This window comes from Balaenoptera physalus (assembly GCF_965194825.1).
Source record: "Balaenoptera physalus genome assembly, chromosome: 3".
NCBI lineage: Eukaryota > Metazoa > Chordata > Mammalia > Artiodactyla > Balaenopteridae > Balaenoptera > Balaenoptera physalus.
This window is the reverse complement of record NC_138890.1, coordinates 158,415,567-158,429,203: the sequence shown is the minus strand read 5'-3', so window position 1 is coordinate 158,429,203 and position 13,637 is coordinate 158,415,567. Positions and strand designations below refer to the sequence as shown.

General features: G+C 35.8%; 1 protein-coding gene across 1 annotated transcript in view; it reads right to left on the bottom strand.

The window, feature by feature from the left end:
- The window catches only part of CDH12 (cadherin 12), a 998,421-nt gene that overhangs the window by 686,023 nt on the left and 298,761 nt on the right, over window positions 1–13,637 (bottom strand). The gene's annotated exons all lie outside the window — the stretch shown is intronic.

Genomic DNA, 13,637 nt, shown 5'->3' with positions numbered 1-13,637 from the left:
TGACATGAGGTCTGGACCTTGCCTAGCACTGGTAACCTTCCTGGGTGCCAGTGTCCAGGGGCACACTCCTCCAAGATGGCTTTGCCAGTGCCAGGTATTCCAAGCCACCAGAGGGAGGCAGAAGATTTTGCAATAGACACTTTGGTGACAGGAACACAGATGGGACAAGATCTGGTGTACCCTGTCCTGACATACTGTCATTGTTGGCTGGTTTCAGGCATTGGAGGAGGGCTCCTTAAGGTACGGGGCTAAGAGCAGGGCCCTCCTTGCCCAAAAGTAAGGGCAGTACTGCTCAATTAAATCTATTTGAGTTTTCTTTTAAGTACCTATATCTTCATCATCACCATTTTTACTCTCTATAGATCATGTCAATTTCTACTTTAGTTTGAACACTGAAGATATAAAGTGGAATTCTTTCATATTCAACTTGTAAACATTCGCCTCCAACTTAGAGACTTCTCTACATCCATATTCATCTTTAATTTTCTCCATCAAACTATCATCACTGTGCACTTGGAGTTAGGATGATAGAGTGTCTCAAAGCACAGTGTCTAATGTTACATAGAACTGCCATTTTACTGTATAGCTCTAACATCATTTTCCTCATCTATGAAATGGACATATCATGCAGTTCATTAAGTTGTGGTGAGGTTTAAATATACTATAATAATGTTTGTAAATTACAGTGTCTGGAATCTAGAACGTCCAATACATTATAGAGGTAGTGTATTTGTTCTTATACAATAATAGGCATGCATTTTTTTTCTTTTCTGATTTAAGAAATTTAAAATTTTTGCTTTGTTAAAGTTTACCTTCCATGAAGAGAAAGAGGTACAACCAAAGAAAATTAAATTACACTTTAGCTGTGAGATTTCAGAGCAGAGACACGGGTTTGTCCAAAGAATAAAGAAAAATCACTTAAGCAACTCCTGAATGAGGAAGGAAACCTGGACTATCCTGGCACCCGTTCAACAAAAGCAACACACACAACATGAATAGAGATGATGTTATTTTTTCTTTACTTAATTACATAACGACTTATTTGTATTTATCTATATGAGTCTATCTAGTTGCATTAATGTGATGGAAACTTGACATTTCCATAAGGCAGAAACTGGGACTTTATAATTCCATAGTTGAACAGGTATAGATAAATAAACATGTAGCAATGAAACAGGTTTTACTCTTTAGAATGCTTCATTATACATAATGACATCCATTATAAGGAATCCATGAAATAAGTTAGATCCCAGTTTTACTTCAAGAACAATTATGGAGGTGCCATTAAAACCAGTTTACATGGCAGGGGGTGAATACTTGTATGAATAACACAGTCATGTGGTCTCACTTATCCAAACTGGCTTTAAGCATAGAAAGAAATATGGAGTCATAGTTACTAGAGCATGAGATAGAAAGAGACTTTGTACAGAGTGTGTAGGAGCTCAGCACATCAGTGTTTTAATTAACGACATCAATTGAAGTGTAAGTAAAATGTAGCCCTTCAGAGATCCTAATATTTAGCAAAAAGGAACTTCTTAGTCAGTGTTTTAGAAAGATAATGTAGTTATTTGTAGATAACTACTTGTGTGACTAAGATATATACTGTAGTGAAATATCTGGCAGCTAGACATGAATTAGATTAAGAGGGCCACTCGTTTTATTATATGTACACGTAAATACATTGCACTTGGTTTGGGTTAATTACTTATTGTACAGTTCTGCTGTCTACCTTTAGATGCTCTGTTGCATTATTTGTGGGACAAGCAATCAAGCTTGCTTTCTTATCCTTTCTCTTTCTCGCCAAAGCATATTCTTTTTAATTGTTCTTTATCTAGGGAGGAGGTGGGAAGAGGAAAGGAGATCATGTGTTTTACGTTCCTAGTATGCTTCTGGTAACATAGAGCTCATTAAAAAAGAAAAATCCCTATAGGAACATATTTTGTTTCTACTTTTATCAATTAGCATTTTGAACTTTATCTGTGTTTGCAACTTAATAGGCGATTGAATTGGGGAAGCTGAATCTTTGATAGACATTAATATTATTTTAATATTTAATGATATTTTATCTTAGTAATATATATTAATTGCATTTTTAAACTCATCTTTTTTGTTAGTCCCTTGGAAGTCCTGAAGTTTGCATATACAATGTTGAACATTCTGTTCTTTGAATGTGATAATTAAAAAGTAAATAGGAGCAATATTAAAATTTTGGAGCCCGTATTTATGGTCAAGTCTTTGACAAACAGTGTAGAAAGGACATGTAACATTTATCCTCAATCAACTTCCAGATGAATGGGAAACCTAATTTATTTTATAGCACACTACAGAGTGAGGGAGATTCTTCATGAATAATATAAATGTTAACTATGGCAATGGTGACCTAGGACATTCTGGCACTATTTTACTAGCAATATTAGTTGGTCACCTAAAGCAGGGGTCAGTCAACTTTTCTGTAAAGAGCAGATGTTAAATATTTTAGGATTCGCAGGCCATATGGTCTCTGTCACAACTGTCACAATATGAGACTCATTTGTATGATGCACTAATCAAAATCTAAGCCCATAAGACACAACCAAATTGACTGTCCTTCTTCTTGCAGAGACAGACAACATTTATAGTCCAATATTGCCTATTAGTCACAATTAGCAATAATTAATGCGGTGTGCCCTTAAGTGCATCAGGAAAGTACTACATTTCTCAAACGACTCCTGCTATCAACTACCTTAGACAAGAAAGCTCTCACAATGAGAGAGCCATTGCTTTCAAATTATGAAGGGACACAATTACCATTTGAAAAGGAATAAGTATTAGATAAGGATTGTAGTTGGTAAGTCCTTTACGCACATTACTGTATGGTAATAAAACAACCATACGAGAATAGAAGTATTATCCCCAGGTTACAGATTAAGAAGTTGAAGCTTGGCATGAATATATAAACTGACCCAGGTCACACTGGTGGTAAATTAAACTGGAGCACCAAATATCGATTTCAAATCTGTCCAACTCAAAAGCCCATGCTCTGTTTTTACATACTACTCAACTGTGTATGCTGTCTGTCTCAGCTCTGGTCTATTTAAGATTGGCTTGGGAAAATTACTTGCTATTTGCAGCTGCTGCAAATTTCACTGAGCCCTCATCCTGGTCAGCTTTCTTTATTTCATTTCTGCGGTCCTCCAAGTTCAGATTTTCTCCATCCCCTTCTTAGACTCAGCAGTGAAGCTGCCTTTTATTCACTGAACGGCAAGACCATCTTACAGGAGATCCTCTAACTTCAGTACTTCTTACTCCTAGTAGCTTTGAAGTGTTTTATTTTTTACCTTCTTTTGTTCTTTTCTCCAAAAATAGTGTCCTCGCTACTTCCCTAAATTAGCCTAAGCAACCTTCCTGTGTCTATCTTTCCCCACCAGAATCATGCTTCAGGTATGACTTCGTTTCTTCCAGTCTGCTAGTTTCTAATCCTCAGCGTACAAACATGCACGGACCTCCTCTAGCCTGACCTTAATGCTCCGATCCCTCAAATATTTTTCCATTGCTCCCCATTTATTTCACTGTGGAACTCTGAAAAAAGTCTATGCCTTGAGCAACTCTGCCATCCACTCATAAACCATATCCCTGGGTACTCTAGCCAAACCTACTCGCTGAAATGGACCACTCCAGCATTCCCTCCCATTCTTGAGAAAATCCCTCCTGATTGGCCTTAGAGCTAGGTATCAGGATCTCTCAGTGACAATCCATGTTGTTAATCTCCCTCCTGACTTTGAAAACTCTTTCTCTGATTGTCTTTTTCTTTGTTCTTTCCCTGGATTCCTTCAGTGACTGCCTTCTTTTAACTTCTGCTTTCCTTAAAGAAAGTGCCAGTGCTGAATTGATAGTATATTTGTTCTCTCTTCATACACTTCTCCATGGGAATTTCACCTACTTTCATATATTGAAATACTATTCTAAACAGATTCTATAACTATAGCTGCTCTATAAGCTCCAGATTCTTTTCCTTCCATTTTCTACAGACTGATACCTCTCCATGAATATATCACTAACTAACCATTAAAATGTAATATGGCCTAAAACAAACTCACCCCAAGTACATCCACACAAGAAACCAATCTTTCTTTGTCATCTATGGCTCAAATTTCAGAGTTGTCTTGAACTATTCCTCTTATTCATTCTCTTTCTCTCTCACAGTTTATTTCCCCAGATATCAAAATTTTCATGTTCTACCTGCAATATCATTTATATTCAATGCCCTCTTTCCTGTGCTATCACTGCTGCAGATCAGTATTCATACTTCTTCATTTTATTACTTGCTTTATAACTGTATAACTCCTAACTTCACGTACCACTTCAAGCCTTCAACTGATTGGATGAGGCCCACACACGTTAGGGAGGGCAATCTGCTTTATTCAATCTACAGATTGAAATGTTAATTTCATCCAGAAACTCCCTCACAGACAGGCTCTGAGCAATATTTGACCCAATACCGGCACACTCCTGGGCCTAGTCAAGTTGACAAATAAAATTAATCATCACAGTTTCCTTTTCACCAGGGCAAGACATTAGAGACATTGGCCATCTTTACCCAGTGCCAGCAGCCACTGGCAACAGGGAGAAAAATTTCCCTCTCTACTTTACTGCAAAAAGATCATTCTATTCTAGGATCAGTGGTCAGCAAGAAAGGACTCTCTGCAGACCCATAGACTGCTGACGGTCAAGCCTGGTCCTTGAAGAAAGTTCTGAGTAGCAGCACACTGGGATACAACAAAGATAAAACAAAATACTAAAAGACTGAAATTAAGCTGTTAGGATTCAAGGTCTCCATCTACTATAATATCTGACTATTTTGATTTAGACTTTTGTCATTCCTGCTTCAAATTGTTAGCTACTATCAAGTTAAAAATGTCAGTTTTAAGTAAAATTCAAACCACCAAGAAATACGTAAGTTCCTCCTGAGAGACGGGTCTTGCAGGAATGGGATCCTTAATGAAACTGCACTTTGAAAATAACTCATCTTTATTCCAGGAAATGGAATTGTGGGAAGAGGTAATATTAAGAAAATAATTATAAGAGCATATATATTTTTCATTTTGTCCTAATTCTGTTTTTTCATATATTTAACTTCCACATTAACCTAGATGAATTTTATATGGACTCATTTGAAAGAAAAGACAAGAAATTATCCTTAAAGTCCATTAAAATATATTGGCTTCAGATGTTTTTAGAAGGGCAGAGTTTAAAGATGTCTGACATTTTGCTAAAAGCATAGAAGTATTCTTTCTTTGAAGGAACTTGACCCAATAGAAATACCTGCCTCATTAAAATGCTCAGTTTGCTAAGTTTGAACTTTAAAGTGCAATTTCTTTTCGAGTGAAAAAAATGGCTATATTTAACAGTTTAAATTGAACTTTTCCAAAAATGACAGAATGGATTTCTTAAGCCATCTTAAACTAACAGTCATGAAAACAATAATACACTTTAAAATTCAAAGTTTTATCACCAGCAACAAATAACTTTGGGATAATTATACCTTTTTAATAACATTTGTACTTATGCAAATAAAATAGTAAATAGCTCCTTTCAAATTTTTAATTATTCTCTGTGTTAATCTATAGTTATATTAATTATTTAATTATCAAAGCAATTTTTATATTTTTTAATTTATGAACAGGTGCTATAAATCTCAGCTAAATTTTTTTGAAAATTATATTCCTTACTAGAGAACTTTAATATTTCTTCTGGAGTCTTTTTTACATGTATTGACACATTCATCTCATAAATGTTTTTGTGTATGTGTGTGTTTTGGAAACTTTTTCCCCAAATACTGTTTCCCCTCTTTATCTTCTTCTGTTGCCACATCTCACTTTCAAAAGAACTGAACATAATGTGCTAAGGACAAATAGCGCAATTCAGTTTCATTTTCCTGTCTCATCACAAAATACTCCATACAATCATTTTTGGAAAGTGAGGCTTTTTAGCTGGGGGAGGATGGATGAGAGTTATAGAGGCAATAATGCCATCTTAGTGTTTATCTCTTCTTTAATACTTTTCACTGTCTTTCATCTTACCTTCCTATAATAAAATGATACATTAGAAATAGCCTAGAAAATGACAAAATGGAGGATAAATGAATTATGTTATTTTTAAATACTTAGAATTTGAAAGTCTGATGTAGCCATCCCATTCATTAACCTGATCTGCTGAATATTTGCCCTTTAATCCTCGGTGTATTCATCTGTAAAGCATGGGATGTACCTGGTGAGGGATGGGTTGAATATCACCTTGTATTTAGAATATTATATATTCTAATGTGTAACATATTGTGTAAAAATGTGTAAAATATTATTACAGTTATAATCATATTTTTTATAAAAATAATTATACCTATTATCCTGAGTTTCTAATAGTAATACTATAAAATGCAAATACAAATGAGAGTAACAGCTCATATAAATCAACATGGAGAGTGATAGGTCCAACAACCAACATATCAAATGGGAATATTCTTCATTTTTTAAAATTTCTTAATTACCTAAAATAAAATAACACTGTAAGTACATGCAGGTGTAAACTTCTATCAAAGTAACAATTTGTTTTAACTTTAAGAAAACTTTTCAGTTATCTTCTAAATTTTCTGCCCTAAAGAAATACTCAGAAATTTAAATATGAGAGCTAATCCTAATGGTATAAACACATGTTTATTTCTACTCCTTCCTGAAAACCCAGTAAGATGAATGTTATACAAAAACATACACCTCCAAAGTTATAAAGAACAGAAGAGAACACAGTAAAAATATGGCATGCTAGAGAGTGGATGGGGCAGTGATGATAAAGAACTTAGAACACTGAAAAATGATACTGAGTTTGCAGGTACAGATGCCAAGAGGAATTCCAATTCACACCAAAGAATCTAGAAAAGATTCAGAAAGGAAGGCAAGTGGTACCTTTGAATGTAAGAAGACACATACGTATAAAAACAGAAAGACTGGCTGAAAGTCTCTATGAGAAGCAACTAGACCCCAAACTCCTTTTGAGCTCCTGTGCAGCCAGGAAACAGCTCCTCCCTCATCACGACTGACATCGTGAGGTTACACCTGGAGGCTTTGCCACAGAGGGTCTGTGGACTCCGGCTACCAGGTAGGCCTGAGGACGAGGATGCCATGCTGAGAGGGGGTTAGTCAGTACTATGAAATGTGGAAACGGGTCAATATCTCAGGTACTATTAGGGGCAAACGACGTGGAGCTGCACAAGAGGTCCAAATAAGAAACAGAAAATAAGAGAAAAAATTAATCATGATGTGCTCAAACATATCTGGCATGGCTTTCTGACCCCCCACTCGGGTACAATCACATGTGGTCCTACTGTAATTGGCTTATACTGCTTGTACCTTCTCAAAGCGTCTTCATTCATACTGAGAGGATTTTACCTGTAAGACTATGACATGTAGGAAGGGAGCTATGGTCTGATTTCTCTGATTTGCTTTGGTATAGACAATTCTGATGGTTAAATGATAGATATCTCATACTTTATTCTTATCCAATAGTTTCAGAGTTCATAATAAGAAAAATTCAGCAATTTATGAAAAATCTGTTTTCAATCAATGTAGGATATACCAGATTTTTTTTTAAACACAGGTCTCCCAGAGCTCAAAAGTAACTTATTCAAGCTCTAATTCTGCTAATTTAAACTTCTGCTGAATTAAGACTTGATTTAATTTCACCATGGGGAAGTACAGATTTAGCTTTGACTTTTAAATCTACAGTATGCCGAGTTTTTCTTACACTTAACTTTTTTGATGACTTCTGGTTTACAAAGTCTCAGATGTGAATTGATATTAACATGGTATAACTAAAACCTGGAACTGATCCCCAAGAGTCTTATAATTGATGGAAATTTTAATAGTAAAGCTTAAAAACCTCTTGAAGCATCATTATGTGACCTATTTGTAACAAATGTATAGTCAAAATTTTAGAATATCAAATAATAAACATATCATACACATTGCATAATGCCATTATTTCATTCAATAATAAAAATATCTAAGGCAAATGACATTAAATGAAACTACTGTAATCATAGTACAAAAATATATAGGGCAAATCACTGTGTTATTTGATGCTCTAAAGAAGCGTATCCTGAAAATTCCCTCATTGAATTATCAAAGGAAATGGATGTCCTCATGTTTTGTACTCTGTCTCTCTCCTGTATTTTTCCTGAACCACCAACTATTTTTGAAATTTTTCTTTGTATACCAGTGATTCCAACTGGGGGCAGGGGTTTGCCACCCAGGGGGCATCTGACAACGTCTGAAGACATTTTGGTTGTTGCAACTTGAGGAAGGGATGCTTCTAGCATCTAATATATAGAAGCCAGGGGTGCTGCTACACATCCTACTATTCATACAACAGCCCCCCACAAAAATTATTAATTGGGAAAGATTTCCATAGTTGTAAGGTTAAGAAAGTGTGTTCTATATCTTCTCATCTTTCTTCCAAGTCCTCTTTCCCTGTGTAATGCTACTATTGTCAAAATATATCTGTTATAACAAAAGAAACACTGTGGTTTTGAAGAGTTAAAATTCAAAGTCAAGAGGCCTTTGTTTTGGATATTTCCTGTAGACTTGTTACTTGACCTTGAATAAATCATTAAATCTATCGTGACTTTTGTTTCTCCAAGTGTAAGTTGTGTGGTTAGATTTTATCCGTGCTTTTTAGGTAAGTAATTCATTAAATAAACCTCATGTTGAAAGCCCAATAAATAAAACAGATCAAAGTATCACTATACCTCTCCCATGTTGAAATGAGGTTTGGTTAAGAATTCAAGTATAGTAGCCCCTATGGTAATTCCAAGAGTGTCTTGAGCACAGTTGAAGATTTATGTGCTACTGGGATATTTGAAACATTTTGAGAAAGAATAAAAACTTAATAGAATCTATGAGTTAAATATAAAGGAGTTTTAGGTGTTTGTTTGTTAGATTAATATATATTGATATTTTTAGGTATGTATATACATTTCAAAAATATATACATATATAATATCTATATTTCTCAGATTTGAAGTTTTAGAAGTTGTAGTCCTTGCTTTTGTGAAACGTTTTTAGAATAAATTCCATAAAATGTGCAATAAAAGCCCTTGCTTGTCTGATTCTCCTTATGCTTTAAACATGTCTAAAACCATTAAAACATGGTTTATTGTTGATTTTAAGATTTCCTACAAAGTACTGAATAGATGGACATGCATATGCTCTCACACCAAGGAGTAGAATCTAGTTTGTCTAGGATAGATTGCCCTGGAAGTGATGCTTTGGGACCTCTGAACAACACCTTAAGAAAAGATGCAGCCTCTATGCCCTCCTCTTGAAGACCTGCCACCATGCTATGAGAAAGTCCAAGCTAGACTACTGAACAAAGAGACACCTCATGGAGGGAAGGGAAGGGGGAAAGAGACAGACAGACAGACAGACAGACACTGTGTGGTGAAGGAAAGGATTTCAGACTTGTGAGTGAAGACAGGACCCCATGAAACAGAAAATGCATACAACTGTCCCCTGTTATAATGGTAAAATTTATAAATTTCTATGTCAACTTGACTAGACTAAGCCTGGATATCTGGCTAAACATTATTTCTGAGTGTGTATGTGAGAATTTCTGGATGAGATTAGCATTTTTTTTCTTGATAGGCCAAAGTCTTGGTTTAAAAAAAATTTTTTTTTAACTTTATTGAGGGATAATTGAGAAATATAACTGTATACACGTATAATGTGATGATTTGATAGACATGTACACTGTGGACTGATTACCAAGATCAAGATAATTAAAACATCCATCACCTTATATAGTTAACTTTCTTTTTACTTTATGTGGTGAGAAGGATTTAGCACAGGTTTCCCCCAGTATCCAAAAATAAAGCATTCCTATGAAACCTTTCATAAGCCAAAATAGCGTAAAGTGAAGAGGCAGTTATCTTAGGACACCTCTTGTTAACAGACCACAAAATAAATCGAGATAAAGCACAGATGCTCACCGACACAGTTCAAATTTATGGCAGCTTGATGTCAAGATTCTGAGTGTACTTCGTAGGGAAGGAGTTTGGTGGTCCCATGCTTGCTGCTCTGAGTGCTATTTTTACTTTTTGACCTTTTTCCTAAAAGTGAAAATCCTCTTCGGGTTTCTTTTGGTTAACCAAAACAAGTACTAACATAGATATTTCATGAAAGTGAAGTGATCTAAAGAGAACTTTTGTAAAGTAGGGGATACACATATATAACATTGTATTATTCACTAGAATCACCATGCTGTACATTAGATTCTTAAAAGATATTCTTCTTATAATTGAAAATTTGTACCCTTTGACTGACATCACCTATAGTCTCCTCTTCCCCAGCCCCTGAATCAGTGCATTCAGTAAAGCACATTGCCTTTCTTAATATCGGTGGGCATCACCCAATCCATTGAGGGCCTAAATGTAGCAAAAGACAATGGAAGAAAGAATTCACCCCCTTTTTCTGCCTGACTGCATGAGCTGGGACATCTGCCATCTCCTGACCTCAGGCTGAGACTTATGCCACTGTCTTCCCTGTTCTTAGGCCTTCAGAATAGGACCGAAATACACCAATGGCTTTCCTGGGTCTCTAGTTTGAAGATGGCAGAACATGGGACTTCTCACTCAGCCTCCAAAATCATATAAGCCAACTCCTCATAAATAAATCTCTTAAATATAAATACATATATAAATCCTATCAGTTCTCTTTCTTTGGACAACCCTAAGACACTTGCCCGTTAAGAAATAATAAGCCAATTTTGTTTTTTAAGCCACTAACTTTTTGGGTGGTTTGTTAAAGGGCATTAGATGACTAAAAACATGGTAATTAATGGTTACATAGCCAAAGGAGAGAGAACAGTTTTTGTTAAAAATTTACTGTTGTATAATCTAATTACCATTAATAACTTTTATAATACATGTTGTACGATTCTTTAAACTAGACCACTTTAACACTCCTATTGTATTTTTATCTATCATAAATGATATTTTTAGACTAACATTTATTAATTAAATATGTTTCAATGGGTTACCTGTAGATTCAAAATACGGATATTTCTACATATCACTATTGTGTATATGAGATAAAAGGGTTTTGTAAAATAGATAGCTAGTGAGAAGCAGCCGCATAGCACAGGGAGATCAGCTCGGTGCTTTGTGACCAGCTAGAGAGGTGGGATAGGGAGGGTGGGAGGGAGACACAAGAGGGAGGAGATATGGGGATATATGTATATGTATAGCTGATTCACTTTGTTATAAAGCAGAAACTGACACACCATTGTAAAGCAATCATACTCCAATAAAGATGTTTAAAAAAAAACCCACCTTAACTGTGGTATTCTAAAGTGAAATGAAACTTTTTTAAATTATAAATTGGACAGGTAAGCCTTAGTATGTTAATATGTTGTGATTCTCCAAGAGACAAATATAAACTAAGACATTCCCAGAATTTATTTGACCACAAAACCCTTTCTTACTAAATTGCCTACAGGCACTAGAGTGACATCATTAACTGTGGAATGAGACTATGAAACTGTATATCCTTTATTCTCAAGTGGCAGATTTTTGCTTTGTGTTCACTTTGAACTTTACCCCATCACAACTCGGGGTGCCTAGATACCACGTCTGATCTTGGGTAAGCAGTCTCATTATTTTTTGTCTTAGCTTCTTTGCCTACAAAAAAAGTGATTAGGATATCTAGTTTGTATGGCTGCTATGAGGATTTTAATATAGTAAATGTAAAAAGATTAAAATAGTAATTATCATATTGCATGTGCTCCACAAATGTTAGCAATTTTTGTTGTTGTTACTTATCTTAGGCATTCTATTTGCTAGATATTGGGTATGGTACTTTTACAGGTCCTAATGTAGTTATTTACTTACTGAGAATTGTGCTAATGTGTTACGTCAGCCCATAACATATATGACTTTGATAAAGTACGGCTGTACTGATTGTCTTACCTAAAACCCTCTTCCTTAGAAATTCTGTATAGTATATAAAATAACATTTGAATTTAGAAAACATACATAGCTAAACATGTAGGGCTAAAACCACTAACCTAGTGATCAAAAATTCAATTTATTTGGGGACCATGAACTATTTTTTGTTTATTTACATTGTAGGTTAATTGTATGAACTTTAAGCTACACATTCCAATGCTTAGCTCAGCTCTGCGTCCACTTGACTGCACAAAGACCTCTCCTTAGCTTTCTTTTATTATGATTTTCCTGATGTAAATGGCCTCTTGTGTGACCTATAGGAATAACACTGCATTTTAAAAAGAATATATAAAATTCATTAAAAAGATTAAAGCCCTAACCCTTGGGCTTTGACCTCATCAGTGCTGACATACTGAGGGCCTTTGCTTCCAAATCCTGTGGACCAAATAAGCACCTTTTATTATGACCTTGAGACACAGACATTTTCTTAGTGTGCTGTTAATAGAAGCGAGCATTAGGGCAAGCTGAAACTTCTGGTAACGTGCACATCAAGCAAAACTTTGAAGGTAATGGGATTAAATATTGGTAAAGAAATGTTCTTTATATCCAATTATCAGCTGGGTGAGAATGTGGCTGCTAAATAGTGATGTTAAGAAAGCAACAACTAGAACTTCCCCGGAGGTCCAGTAGTTAAGACTCTGCCTTGCAATGCAGGAGGCGTGGGTCCGATCCTTGGTCGGGGAACTAAGGTCCCACACGCCGTGCGGTGAGGTCAAAAAATTAAACAAAAGAAAGCAACCACTAAAGATGACTTGAAGAGACTGCTTGAACAGGAAAAAGAAAAACTTAAATCCACTCCAGTTGATATAGGAGAAAGGTTAACTCCAAATAAAAATAATGTGTTTATGAAATCTCAAAAGCATTTAATATAGTGGTATTACTTCTTAAATTTTTATGAAAAGGCTAAGAATGGTTGCTGTGTTTAGTAGTCTGCAATTTTCTAGACCAGGTGTACTGCTCTGTTTGGGCTGCCATAGCAAAATACCATAAACTCAATGGTTTAAATAACAGACATTCATTTCTCACAGATCTGGATGTTGGGAATCTCAGATCAAGGTGCCAGTATGGTTGGCTTCTAGTGAGATCTCTTTCCCAGGCTTTTCCATGCTCACCTTCTTGTTGTGTCCTCACATGGTGGAGGGAGAGAGAACTAGTTCTGTGGTGTCTTTTCTGACAAGGGCACTAATGCCATCAAACCAGGGTCCCACCCTTATGAACTGCTCTAACCCTAACTACTTATCATAGATCCCATCTCCAAATATCATTACACTGGGGGATTAGGGCTTCAACATATGAATTTATGGGGACACAAGTATTCAGTCCGTAGCAGCGAGGTTTTATAACCATGGCTCTTTTATGAACTGGATGATCCATTCTTGTGGACTGCCTTGTATATTCTAGGACGCTGAGCAGTATTCAATAATACAGACATCTAACACCTGGCTCATCTTTCTAACTTCCCTCTCTTCGAGTTGCTGCCAGTACACTAAGCAGCATGTCCCCATGGCCATGAGGGGTTGTTATGTCAAGAGACATGAAACTCCTCCTTCCTTCACCCCACCCCACCCCATACAGTTCATATTTGTTTTCCTCTCTCTTGCTCACT